The sequence below is a fragment of the Halichoeres trimaculatus genome, unplaced genomic scaffold, assembly GCF_033239565.1.
Source record: "Halichoeres trimaculatus isolate MK-OKI-2021-1 unplaced genomic scaffold, fHalTri1.1 fHalTri1_scaffold_9, whole genome shotgun sequence".
NCBI classification, from domain to species: domain Eukaryota; kingdom Metazoa; phylum Chordata; class Actinopteri; order Labriformes; family Labridae; genus Halichoeres; species Halichoeres trimaculatus.
The window spans coordinates 17,934,521-17,949,426 of NW_027437188.1; the positions used below are offsets into that span (position 1 = coordinate 17,934,521).

Genomic DNA, 14,906 nt, shown 5'->3' on the forward strand with positions numbered 1-14,906 from the left:
AATGTATTCCTTTTGGTCACGACCCAAATCGTGTGAACATAAGCGAAGGTTGGAATAAAATAAGGAATGGTAAATAAAGATGAATGCTTTGTGCCGCCACAGTCCAATAGTACACTGCAGATCATCCCATGACCCTTTACTCTGATACCGTCTGAAATTCAGTGACAAAATGCTCCACTGCACACAGGAAATCACAGTCTGTTAGGCAAGGGGGGGCATCATTTGTGAACAGAAATGCCATCAGAATGTCATAGAACTGGAAAAGTACACTTTGATTCCTATCCATGTGCAGTGCAGGCCATGAAAAGGGACCAAATGTCTCACCGCAAAGTCTGCAAACCTCCATTCTTCAAACACGGTTTGGAAGCCTCCGGCATGCTGTAATCACTTCATCTTTTTTTGGCAGCAAAGTAGATCAAAGATTATCCTGTTATAGTCTCTAAAAACGATTGGTATTCCGAGTGTCTGCTGCAAGTTATGCAAGAAGTGGCCATACTGTACTCATATATCCCACATTTTTGTGGGTTTCACCAATGAAACAGCATGAAAGCAGTTCTCATAATCTGTCATTTACTACTGAGCTATTTTTAAATGGATGTAATCTTGTCTTCTGTTGCATCTTTGACCTTGAGCTATGCATTGCAAGTGGTTGTCGTGGCTTATACAGAATCTAAGCCTGTTTTTCCCTCTTTTACTGGAAACAATACTCAAAGGAGATAAACAGTCGTAATAATCAAGATAACAAAGAGGAAACTACTGCTGCACTAGTATCCCAGATATGATGAGATTGACTTTACTCTGCAATAGCAGATATAAATCTTATTTAAAGATAAAGGTAAGCCTTGTCCAGAAATAGAAGTGGAAATATAACGGTGAGCAAATCCTCACTTGTTGCATAATCAAAAATCCTGCAGATTACTATATAAATGTGATATGAGAAACATGAAAGAGTAAGGGTTTGGATAAGCCCCATCCCAGGTAGTAGCAATTGTATTCATTGTCTGTTAAGATCAAACTCAGCATATAAAAAGAGGGATCAAACAACAAATTTGAATTTGGTTTGAGATAAAAAAAAAAAAAACGAGCCTTGTGGAGCCTCAGTTCTCGTTAACGGTAACGCGGTCACTCGGTCACTCGGTGCAGACCTCTCGGTCAGCTGGTGAAGCAGCGGTCTGATGAGCATGACGTCCGTGACATGTCTCGTTATGCGCGACTATGCTCAACGAAGTTGTGATGATGAAAAAAACACTTAATCATGTGTTGATAGAGTGCGAAAAGTGAATTAAAAAATTAATAAACAATGCTTAGCCTGGGGTGGGGAAAGCAGTTTATAACACACTGGGGGAAACCCTGTGCTGTTGTGTAGGAACCATGACACCGCGTGTACCGTGGAACAAAATGTTTTAATCACTCACTAACTTAGCTGACGTTACTATTCTCAGGCCGTGACTAGGAGAGACAACCATGCTAATTAGCGTGCTTGCAGCAGTAGGGCATTATAATTCATTATATTGTATTGTTGTTTTTGTTGTTTTGAGTGTACGGCGGGTGTAGCCAGAGGCTATCAACTTAACTCCATGCGTTGTGTGAGAGGTAAGTGGTAACTGGCGCTCATACTTGGTAAAGCCAGGTCAAACCAACCAATAGAAACTATTCTCTCATCCACCAGCGTAGGCCCCGCCCATTAAGTGCAGTAGAATTCGCAAGCAAAACTTTGGAATTTGCAAAGATAGAGGACTGATTTTCAAGAGGTTTTCAACTTGAAAGCAAAGAGGACTGATTTATAAGCAAAATGGAAAGAAATATGTTCTCTGTACAACCTGTTGTATTTTGATTTCAATTTTTTTCTCAATTGCAATCTGTTCTTTTTTGATCTCAACTTCTTTAAAAAAAAAAAATAAATCACTTATCCTCTTTTGCTTACAAATCCCTTTTTTTTGTTTCAGATTTATTCTTTTTGATTAAATCATATAGAGACAAAATTCTCTCCATATGAACAAGTTTGTGACTGGTTTTGATGGATGACTGACAAGTTGCTTGTCAGATAAAGTAAAATATTTTAAATTGGTCAGGTTGGATTAAAGAGGGGATAATTTCAGTTACAAATGCATTACATACCAAACCAAGACTCAACAATTCTCCTTCAGTCTTTGTCTGCACACAGTGATTGCACAGACTAAGTAATCAACGACTGGAACCTCTATTTAAGTTTTATGCTTCTGATTAGAAATTGGGAAGTTGATAATTGGATTGCCTTTGGGTCAGAGGAATCAGAACAGGAAGATTAAAAGTTTGTGTCAGGCAGAGAAGAGGGGGAGAAAAATGATGACAGGAAACGCTGAGGACAAGAGGGAAATTGAGAACAATGAAAACTTTCCCTACAGGTATTCCCTTCAAGATGCCGTGGATTAGCTGGATTATCTGTTCTGTCCTTTACCATTGTTGTGTTACCATTACCCCTATGTCTGCTTTGTCAGTGGGTGGGTCACAGTCAAAATCAGAGTTAGCATCGTACTCTGAACAGCTCTTAGCTCTTGAGACTCGTGATTCCTGGTTTTTGTTTGTCTTTCAAATGGAAAAGTTGAAAGCTGTGTGGGTTACGTTTGCGACCTGTGTACCATCCTGTGCGTGATGATTGACCTTCATTGCTACTGTTCAGCTGTGTAACAACAATTATGTGTCACTCTATGAGCCATACACCGTCAGGTCAGGATTAGCAGTTTTTTACTCTAAGTTTCCATAATAAAACCATAAGCCATAATTAGAATTCTTCAGTTGACAAAAAATCATTGGCAAATGAAAGATTCTGTTAATAATCTTCTGTTATTTTCCATCAACCATGGCTCAATCAATAGAACCCTCATTCTATAAAACATAAAGAAAACAATTAATTGATTCATAAGGGCATGTGGAGAGCAAAACACATAAGCAATCCTCCATCACTGTACAGATCTATAATGTGATTTTTTTTTCTTCATCACTTTTTGCACTTCATAACTGATCCTGCTCAATATAAGCTTTCTCTCAAGAGGTTCAGAGAATGGGACAGCTGGAACTCAGAGCCATCAATGCAGCTCTCCAATAAGTGCTACAATCTAATGAAGTCTCAGTCTTTTGTTTCGATTTCCCCTTTTCCCTCTGCTATTATATGTGTGAAACAGCATTACCATACCTGTACACCAATACAAAAGATACGTTTTAGTTTTTTTTTAAAAAAGTTTATCACTCTTTCATACCATATGCTAAATAAAAAAGATTTTATTGGCTGTAATTTCTGATCTAGACTTAAGTTAACTGTTGAATACTCAAAGCTCAAGAGAAGGGAACATTTAAAAAGAAAGAAAGAAAGAAAGAAAGAAAGAAAGAAAGAAAGAAAGAAAGAAAGAAAGAAAGAAAGAAAGAAAGAAAGAAAGGAAGAAAGAAAGAAACAGTAATTTTCTGTTTTTCCATGTCCTTGTAAAAGTTTTGCTACCTCAGTACAACTACAGGATAGAACATCCATTTCAGAGATGAATGGCCTTGAACAAACCTGTTGAAGTATCTCCCTGCTATTTAGGACAGAGTGAAAAAAGAGCAGAAGTAAAAGAAAGTGAAAAGTGGAAGGAAGCTGTGTGCGAGTAGGAGTGAAGGAAAAACACTGAATTGGAGAAAAAGAATAGATGAAGTGCGCCAAAGCTGAAGATAAACATGGCTATGGTGTTGCTTGAGAGCTTACATTGGTGACCTGGTACCCTGAACTATTTTGACACTTCTTAATAAAACTAAGCTGAGTTGTGTTTTTGCTTTTTTCTGTATTACTTTTTTAGTTTTAAAGAAATCTTTCTTTTAAATCAACAAGATATGTCACCTTTTTTGCTCACCAGCTGTTCTGTATGAAGCATTTTCTTTGTACCCAACGTTTTTCACAGCAGGCACTTCAGAACCATTAGGCCAATAGTAATTTATATTCTTTACTCACAGCTGCCTCAGATTTCCAGCACCAAGAAAATGAAAGCTTAAGAAAAGTCCCACCTCCTAGGATAAGTGCCTTCCTTAACGACCTGGCTGACACACAGTGTACAGTTATGTTCCCCTCTGAAGTAAATACATGTTGATTCATAACACTGACCATGTGTGGAAATAAGACAAAGTGGCTGTCATTGTTGTGATTTAACTGTGAGAGTGAGTAGGCATAAAATAGCTAAAAGAGTTCAAGAATAGGTCGGAATAAATTGCTATTATATGCAACAGCTGAGTTGTTATGTAGTAGAGGAGGTACCCATGCCCAAGATATAATCCCCTTTTTTATTTTTATTGATAATTGTTATTCTATTTTTATTGTGTTTTCACTGTAATAGTTTACAAGAGATTTTTTTTTTTTTTTTCAGTTTTCAAATGTAAATAATCAATAGATCATCTTCTTTAACGTTTCAGAAATCTTAAAATATTTCCAGAAATATGCTGGTTTTTGTTTTGGGGTTTTTTTGTCTTGTTTTATAACTGCCCTGAAGCATTCTGGCTTTAAAGACAAGTGGACCCATGCACCCATTTAAGCCAAATTACACCCATTTGGCAGCTGGATCACCCAAGTGGTCCAGCTGCCAGCCAAACAGGTTGCATATTGACCCCTAGTTGATGGCCTACTTACTGCACCGTTATGTGTATTTAGTCAAAATTAGCCATCTGTAAGGGAAATGTTTTGGCACGACCAGTGACTTACCTTAACATAGCAGAAACATGGAAGTGCAGCATACTGTCTGCAAAAAGCAATGTAAGTAGGCAATGTGTATGATAATGAATGTATATTTGCTCATATTACCCATGTGTAAAATAATGTATGTAGCCTATGTATGTATGTATGTATGTATGCATGTGTGGATGGATGGATGGATGGATGGATGGATGGATGGATGGATGGATGGATGGATGGATGGATGTTTGATGATGGTCATTTGAAAGGCTTACCAAATGACTGCTCTGGTAATTTACCTTTTTCTGTTTTAGAATTATCACAAACGTTGACTTTTGAGGTTACAACAGTTAAAACTTTAGAGGCTCCTTTTTTAGCAGCACTTTAAAGACATTACACTCGATAACACAACACTTCTTTGCTGTTTGACAACTGTTAAATAATTCTCCTGCATGCCAATTGTCTTGAAATAGTCAATTATGAATCTGTCTCAGGTGTAGGTTAACGTGGCTGTCTTTGGGGTTACTTTGTTCCACTGTGTCTTTTATTTATCCTACTGGCACTGTGATAATGAATGACAACCGGCTGCAGTCATAAAGGAAACACTTACTTTACAGCAGGGACAGATCCAGGATTTTGATTTTTGGGTGGGCCTTAAATTACAAAAGTTAGTCAATAACTATTGATATAGATATATATAGGTATAGATATAGTACTGTTACTGTGTATGGTTTAAAGCAGATTTGGTTGCATTTTGATCCTTTAATATTTGATAAAAATTTGACGCCGTTTGCTATCAATGGTATTGGCCAAAGTGTAGTGTTCTTACCCACCAAAGGGCTGCGCCGCCTCAACCTACCATGCATTATAGGCTGTAAGAGCAGCAGCATTAACCACAGTTAAATAAAAGGCAGAAATCTAAATTCTACTAACTAACTACTAACTAGACTAAAAATTGCCAAACTTTGCTTAGTTCATAAAGACAGGGCATCTAACAATAACAAACCGAGCGTAAATTGACAAAATTTAATAGTATTCCTCTTGAAAAACAATAAAATAGAAATAAAATAAAATAAAATAAAATAAAATAAAATAAAATAAAATAAAGAAAAAATAATTCTTTCAAAGAAAAGTTTAAGGTGGGCCTGCCAGAAAGTGGGTGGGCTGGGACTGCTGGACCCACCCATGATGCTGCCCCTGCTTTACAGAGAAGAAGCTCAATACACTGTAGGCAATGAACATAGCTACTGAATAGTACAGAGCAGGGATATTAAATAGTATAATTTTTTACAGATATTTTTTGAATAAATACATGAAACAAACATTCATTTAGGTCAATATGTAGACTAACTTCAGAATAAAATGTGTCCATTATTGTCACCACAGCACTGGGGGAATAGAGAACTGTTGAAATCAAGAAGAAAATTCAGCACAGTTTCAAGTTTTACAGGTAAGGAGGCTTTTACTCTGAAGAGAAAGTTGTCTGATTTTATTCAAGCACTGTACAAAAAGAAGAGAGCAAGTGGCACAATCTGCAGATCACATCACTGTGACTTCTGCTATTTAAATAGTTGTGCCAGTCACTTAAGGTGCCATGATTTAAAAAGCAAGTTATTACCCATCCAAATTTATGGAGCTGGCTCCAGGATCTTTGTCTCTGTTAATAGGAAATTTATCTGATGATTTAACCACCATAAAGTGCAAATGATTTAAGAGCAAATGTCCTCGTAACTCACAACTCTGAAATCAGATCTGTGAGAACATGTGTGTGTGACAGAGAGAAAATGAGTGGAAATTATACAGACAGAGAGGCTGAGAAATTGGACATGATAGCTGATATTAAGCATGAGAGGGCTGAGAGAGGCTCACAGAAGGAGAAACGTGGTGAATGAGGAGGACGATAGAGGGAGGAAAATTATGCAGGCTGAAGAGAGAGATGCTGTGATAAAAAGAGAGGGGATGTGTCAAAACACTGTAGGAGTGAATTCTAACAGTGGAACCTCAAAAAATACTGACTCAGTTCCCAAAGGGAGGATGAAGGTGGAAAGCTCACCTAAGAGGGGAAGACAGGACGAGGCCCTCAGCGCTCTGGCCCCACTGGGGAGGTCCGCACAGAATGATTAATTACAAGGCACGTATTTTCATAATTAAACCTTGTAACATCACATTTTTTGTCCCCTGGGTGCTGTGAATGCCTAATGGCCACTCTGTTCTGCATAAAAATGACGGGCTGTAAAACCGATTTCATTAAATGTTCACGATTTCAGTGAATTATTATTGCATTTGTCTCTCTGGATCAGTTTGGCAGTTCCCCGAATGAGATTTCTGGGATTCTGTTCTATGATTGTAAGCCTCTCCAGGGCCCTCCCAAGGATCCTCCCATACATGTTTAATCCAATGAGGAATTTTGTGTCATTTTTTTGCAGTGTGTCCAGCATAGTGGACAGTTTGTGTGTGCTCCAGGGACTTTGCTGTCAAACCTTTGCCCTTTACTGTTCAGAGCTGCCTGCACCCGAAGAATAATTGGCACTTTAAATTATTTAAAAACAGCCAGGGCATATTATCATAAATATTCACTTGACGTTCTGCTTAGATCAACAGTCAGAACCGAGGGCTCTAGATGTGACTTCATGACAGCTCGTGTGTTTGTGTGTGTGTGTTTGTGAGGAAACGTGGGTATGCATTTGGAGAGCCCAAGGGGTGATTGATGGACAGTATTTACAAACAAAACGTCTTCCCGTCAGTCATCATAACTGAATCCAGACAGCAGGAAAATGTCAGGCTCACGCACGGATGCAGATGTGCACGTGAGTGTACATTTCAGCAGTGGGCATGGAAATGTCAGCAGCTCTCAGGCTTGTGAACATGCTGGCACACAGCACTCAGCAGTAGGGTGACCTTCGCCAGTGTGGTGTTGTAACAAGAGCCTCTAACAAACCTGTCACCACTCTCGCCTGTGACAAGACACTAATGACATCCTAACAAAGAGGAGCTACTGATAAGAGGTCCATTAGCATCTATTCATGCCCTCTGACCACAGAGACTGACTACACCTCTACTGTACATGCACTACCGAACCTCCGCAGTTTTTTAATGCAGTTTATTTTATCTCTGTTATAATAAAGTGTCTAATGTTAGAAGAGACCTTATTCCAGTGTCAATGTACTGTAATGGTCCATAGTAGCCATATTGGGCTTTAATAAAAATACTTACCCCAATGTTTTTTGTATTCTCAGAGTTAAAGGAAAGGTCCATAGATTTGGCTTTGGCTGTGTGTGAGTGGGTATTGTTGTATATAAGAAGGGACGGATGAATGGCAAAGTAGCAGTAAGAAGCAGAGCATTTTGATGAGGTTGGATGTGTGTGAATGCACATGTAAGTAAAGTAATCCGTGTTCAATACCTTTGTGTTAATCAGAGTTTTTGTGAACAGAATAAGAAGAGTGTGTTTATGGAGAGATCTTGTTTATCCCTTTATCCTCAGTGAACTACACCTGTAACCACCACTGAGCTCTGTTCATGCATGCATGTTGTGGATTAAGACAAAAACAAAACAAGCCAGGAAACTCTTTCCAGTGGTGTTCTGGCCGACACTTCATCGTGAACTTGGGGAAATCCGTGAACCAGCACAAGAATAGCCAACGTCTGTAGGTTATTCTTGTTTCTCCGCTACAGAGGGTGTGCTTTATGTGTAACCAGTCACTACATTTTCTTAAAGACCGTGTAGGTGACAGGGCGGAAGTAGAGTAAAAAGGAAAAAGAATATCTGTAGACATGTAATAGGTTTCTCAAGGAAAGCTTTAAATTGTTGAATAGTATCATTGACTATATTGAGGGCTAAACTTGCAACAAGGAAATGACACCAAACTTTAATTTAAGATTTTCAAAATGATTTGGATTTTCAAAAGATGGTGTGGGGTTAAAATGTTTTAAAGCTTCTGTGTAGTCTCTCATCTGTACCTTCCGTATCTATCTATCTATCTATTTATCTATCTATCTATCTATCTATCTATCTATCTATCTATCTATCTATCTATCTATCTATCTATCTATCTATCTATCTATCTATCTATCTATGTATCTATCTATCTATCTATCTATCTATCTATCTATCTATCTATCTATCTATCTATCTATCTATCTATCTATCTATCTGCGTAGTCATCAAGCAGTCAGATATGGATTGTCAGTGTGGTTGTGCTGTGTAACACATGAGCCAGGAATAACCTGGGGAAATGACAGTGAGGCTGTAATTACTGGGCTTCGATTGCAGTGTTGTTGAAAGCAGTTAGAGATGAAAAGCAAAGAAAAGAGGGCTGATGAAAAGGGGGGAAAACATGTCAATATAAATTCACCGTTAAATGGTAGGGATACCGTACAATGAAAAAAAAATGCCAAGGGGTTTGAATAAAAGAAGAATGACTACTTTTCTCTGAAACTGATTACTACCACAGAAAAATGCAGAGAAGGAAAACATCACCATGGCTTCTCGGTATTTAAGATAATACTGTGAGGAAATTGCTCTATGTCACTGCACAGAGGAGAGGGTGCCCCACTCCAACTCCCAACTGGGCACTGTGAAATCTTAATGGGCTCTCGGTGGAAGTTGAAATCGTCTGCAGAGATTAGGGTGATTCTTTTGTGTGCACTTGTATTATTAACACCAGGGTTTAAAGATTAAACTGTGCAGACAGAACTTAGTAAATTGCTGCAATCTTGGAGTCAATCAGAGTCCATGTTGGAATAAAGATCAGATATTTTTGAGAAAGCAGGGGACTGCTTTAAAGATCCAATGACTGTTTCAAATGAAGGAATTTTGAAATATGTTTAAAAAGTAACTTAATTGTGACACAACAATAGCTGAACAGCCTGTTTTCAACATTTGATTTTGGCTTTATGAGTTTCTCCATGTTGTTTTTAAAAAATTCTTTTAATGTCCTGGGGAAACTTGCACCTGCAGCCTCTTGACAAACCAAAGTAGCATTGCAAGTCTCATTTGGGGTGCAGCTGCAAAATACCCACATGTACTTTTAAAACGTACATGTAATAACAAAGAAGAAACTATTTTCTCAGCATCTTATTTTGCATCAGCTGATCAAATATGCTCTCAAAGGTCAACAGCAAATAGAGCCAAATTTAAACAGTTTCTCATGTTACTGCGCCACGGTGTAAAAATGAGTCATGTGTTCTGCACAAAGTAAAAGTTCACCACAGCTTCATCTAGAATAACGGCTTGTATTGAATCATATCTCGACAGCTTTAGTCATGATAAATAAATAAATTTATATTCCATAAAAGGGATTATTTTGATGACTTGTCAGCTTATGCAATCATTGAAACACACATTAATCAGGCTATTGTCATACTTGCAGTATTTTTGTGCATGTGCACACATGAGTCAGATCACATGGCATGTGCTAATCTGTTTAATTCAAACAGTGAGATAGTTTATCTGTTTGTGTATTTGAATAAGTCGTTGTGTGGGTGCACGTTGATGTTTATGTGTGGTTCCACATGTGTATGAGTTCCCGTGGGTGTGAGGATAAACCAAGTGACAAAACATAACTGACTGTTGATCTGTTTGTCAATGTGTGTGAGTCTGTGAATGTGTGTGTGAGTTCAGAGTTGCAGAAATTTTTCAGTAGCTTTGTGTGCTTGTGAATGTGAATTGCGGGGGGAGAGGAATCCATTAAGCTGTTTAACTCCATGAGTGTGTGTCCGCATTTGAACCCATTAACTGAATAAATCATCCAGTGTGATTGCAGTGTCAAATAGGCTTGCTGAACCATTTCTGCCCAGCAGTCCTTCCTTTCCTTCTTCTTTTTTTTTTTTTCTGAAAACCATGACACACAAGAACAAGACCCCTAACTCTAAGCCCTGGCTATTTATTGATCTGACATAAATTCAGTATCAGTCCCCACACATCTGAAAAACAGTGGGTATGTAAACCACTAACAGATGCTGGACAAAGGGAAAAATTAAATGCCATTATGTTGATTTTTGTCATATGCAAATATACATGTGGCAGAGCATTGAATCAGTTTATCATCCAAAATTTAGTCCAAACTTTAGAGTCATGGAAGTAGTCACCTTTGGCAGGTACAACAATTGAAAATACCATCAGCATTCTTCCTACAATGGAAATCAAATGTTCTTCAGAAAGTTCTTAACTCTGTTGCATTAGTTAGCTTTTTAGGTTTCTTTGCGTTAACTCTTCCGTCCAGTTCATCCTAAACCAACCAACTTTCTTGCTGCAACCCAACCTGTCAAACCTTTATCTCAAAGTCTTCCCTTCACAGTTGAAACTGAGACTTGCTTACAATGACCTCTTTTAGGCTGAACTTGAAACTGTTGTCTTGTAAACACCTATCACACAGGCTGCTGACTCTCAGAAACTTGTCTTCTGATTCTTTTGTAGCTTTGGGTCTGCCAGACCTCTTCCTGTCAGTTTTCCTTTGTTTCCGAGCATCTTTGGGTAGTAAAGGAAACTGTACTCACTGACACCTTCACTTTCTTTGCATTTTCTCTGTTGGAAAGACCTACATCTTTAGGTGTTATGATAGTCTGTTGCTCTTTCATTTTAATGGACTTTTAGTCCTCATCTTTATAGCGGTACACTACTCTTAATACCATTCAATAGTGCACACAATGGTATGGTACCACTGTGTGTTCCAGCTCTATTTTTATACAGACAGAGATTGTTGAAGGTAAGACTTGTAGGAATTGGTAGCACCAACTTTTAAGGCTTGATCGATCTCCATTGCTTCCAAAGAGCATTAATTTGTTAAAGTGCATATTCATGAAATGCACTTTTTTTTAATTTTGGGTAGCCTTATTTTTTTACCTTTGGCAGTTCACCACTGAACTCTGAACCATTTAATGTTATTCATTGGACCTGAACTTCTTAAATTTTTAATCAAGAAACTGTAAAAAATGAGTTGTTTTAAAACCTCTGACTGGTAGTGTAAAAAAACATCTTTTAGTTGGATGGCTAGGGTTCAGTCTCCTGTGACAGCAAACAGCTTGTTGAAGCATCCTTGAATAAGATGTTTTATCCTGCTCTACTCCAAGGTTGCTTGGTAACCACCCCCTTTAAAAATCAGTCTCGAGGGAATAAAACAGAAAAAATGTTTAAAGAGGGAAATGCATGTTCCCACATGCAGAGACTGCAGTAAAGTGTTATATTCTCTTTAGACATTTCAGGAATCTACTGCCCAACAAATCCCACCTGTTCATGCTGGTGGTGCTATTTTATGTTTTAATAATAACTTCACCTCATTCCACCCACTCACTTCTTTATTCATGAGCAGCTGCCTTTGAGCAAAGCCTCAGGGTAGTGGGGGTTTCTTGATTTGATTTCTAATAAAAATAGAGCAATAAGAGGAAGAGGAAATATTTGAGATTGTCAGAGTGGACCTGGCACCAATACAACACAGACTATTGAAAAAGGTCGACACTCCACCATTAGAGGGTTCTTAGATTAGGTTGTATTAATTTTGTTTGGATTCCTTGCATTGATCTGAACCCCCTTAGTGATTACATGATCAATATTTTTTATCCGTTTAGTTTAGATGTGTGACAGGGTCACAGATTTAAGTCATAGGGATGTGAGGAAAGTGAAGGGTAATTACAAATCACCACTGATTAAATTTCATACAATATATCATTCAACATGTAATGAACTTACAATGAACTCCTTGCATGATTAAATGTGAATTTAAAACTTTGTCCATTTTTGCTCTGTAGGTTACATTTAAGAATTATTGATGCACACTCCTCCAAAGAGGGCAGGAGATTTTTTATTGGCAGTTTCCCTAACATGAAGCCAGAGACATATTTTTTCTTTTACATGTTTGTGTAGCTGCAGGAGATTCTTTCTGTCATATTTTGTTGGGAGAAGGTCAGTCATTATGAAACAGAATAAAACAGATCAAATAAACATGACATCGAATCAGTGAAATGAAACAAACTGACAGCAAATCACAACAGAGCTGAAAATGTCAAGGGCTGGTAATACAAAGTAGAGCTCCATCTTGAGTTCTCTATGCTGCTTAAGACTTTCAGACTGCGGCCACTGCAAGCTGTGCTTGAAGCTGTTGTCCCCTGAGCGCCTATCACACAGGCTGTTGACTCTCAGAGACTTGTGTTCTGATTCTGTTGCAGCTTTGGGCAGACCAGACCTCTTCCTGCCAGTTTCACACAGTTTCTGAGTGTAGTTTGATGGTAAAGGAAACTGTTCTCAGATACACCTTGACTTCTTTCCAATTCCTCTGTAGGAAAGTCCTATTCCTTGAAATTTTATGATGGTCTGTCTTGTATCATTAATTGCCTATTTCTCTTCATTTTTTAAAGTAACACTTTACTTTTTGCAGTACAATACTGTTAAAAACAACAAAAAAAGCTTCACTATTTGTTTTACTGCTTTGTTGTAAAAAACTGGATTTGAGAATTCATGGATAACAGCAATAGTTATGAATTTGCATTAGTTATATAATTTTGATCAAAAAGCTTGAACATCCTTGTGGATTAACCATTAAAGAAACATAAAAAGTGTTGTGCTTGGCAACCTGACTCTTTATACACTAGTCAATTGTTAGTCGAGGGCAGTAGTGGCTAAAACCTTACACTGGGTAATAGTTCAATAAATTTGTTAAGCACTATACCTTGTGACCATTCCAGGCTATTTATTGGACTTGAACTGCTTGGATTTCAATCCCCCCCAAAAAAAACTAAAGAAAACTTTGGGTGTTCTCAAACTTTCTGCTGGGAGTGTGTATGAAGGGCCAAGTCTTTTTGCTTGATCACAAATTGAATCTGTATTGGTGGATTTCCAGCCAAGAGGTGCTCAGGCTCACCTCCACAAACAGCTGTTAGATCTTTCAGTTCCGTCACCACTAGCTCTAGCATGGGGAAGCTGTTTGGCTCATCTAATTGGGTAACTAGCAGCCTGGGTTAATTAGGCTTGTAAAACAAGTTAAGGGGGCAGAGTAGCTCCAGGAGACGAATGTCTCTTTAATCTGACACAAACACTGTGTAAACTAAAAGCACCTCTTCAGGAACACTAACAACACACTCTGCTCACTCATCAGGACACCTTGTAAAACAAACAGGCTCAGGCTGCTATCACTGTGTTACATGTCACCAGCAGTGTGAGCCTACACGTGTTCAAACATGGATGATAACTGTGTGGTGTCTCTGGTGGAGACTGGTTTAATGCGCACCCCTTGTCTTGTTGCATCATCTTTGAAGAAACTGCACTAGGCTACCAGGTTTTTCAGCTGTTTTCTGATTTATGCATCGGGATTGATGTTGTTTTTATGTATTTATCCTTGATTACTGAAAAAAACTATAAGCATATTGCTAAAAGCAAGTTGGTGATTTAGTCATAAATGCCAAAAGCTGCTCCCTCTGTCTCCATGACAATTTAATTAGAACCAGTCACGACTTTTGCATAATGTGCTTTGACTCAGATCATCCTGCTCCAAGGGATTCTTTTACACACCTCACTCTGTGTCGTGAGAATCAGACTTATGTTTTCTGAAACAGCTAAGAATAGAACAAGTTTGAGGGAAAAAAAATGTTTTTTTGTTGAATTGTCTTGAACTGCATACACTAGATTAGAGACCAGCATGTGCCTTGAGGATTTCACTGACAGATAGTTAGTGCAGTCTGGTCTGTTTTCCCTGAAGTCATCCATCTTGTTAAGTATGATTAAGTCTGTCTAACTGCAAAGGTGAGAGAAGGCACAAACAACTATGTTATCAGTTTGTTCAAACACCAATAGAAGACCTCACAAACTGTGGTTTTTGAAGTTAATAAGGTGGCTGGTGCTGCTATATTCTATTCTTTTTCTTTTCTTTAAATACCTACTTTGAAATTGCTTGCAGAAACCGCAGTCCATCTCTGCTCTCAAATCATGCTGCTACTCTTTTGCAAGACATCAGGCCAGTTCAAGTTTCCTGGTTCGATTCCTATTAAGAGCTCAGTCCAAGGATCCTTTCACACCAGACTGCACAACCACAAAAGGTCATAAACACACACAGAAACACACACAGAGAGCTATCTGCCAAGATATACTTCCTGGTGGAGGTTCAATGCCATCGATGAGCTTGGCACTGAGACGAGACCCTGCTGCCCACTGGCTCTTTCTGTCTCTCCTTCTCTTGCACTCTCACTCTGACACACACATACATGCTACAGCCTTCTTTCAGCTCTGAATAGACTGCTTAGCTTGTCTG

General features: G+C 38.3%; 1 protein-coding gene across 3 annotated transcripts in view; it reads left to right on the plus strand.

The window, feature by feature from the left end:
• Positions 1-14,906, plus strand: part of LOC141797761 (leucine-rich repeat and fibronectin type III domain-containing protein 1-like protein) — a 429,138-nt gene that overhangs the window by 387,514 nt on the left and 26,718 nt on the right. The gene's annotated exons all lie outside the window — the stretch shown is intronic.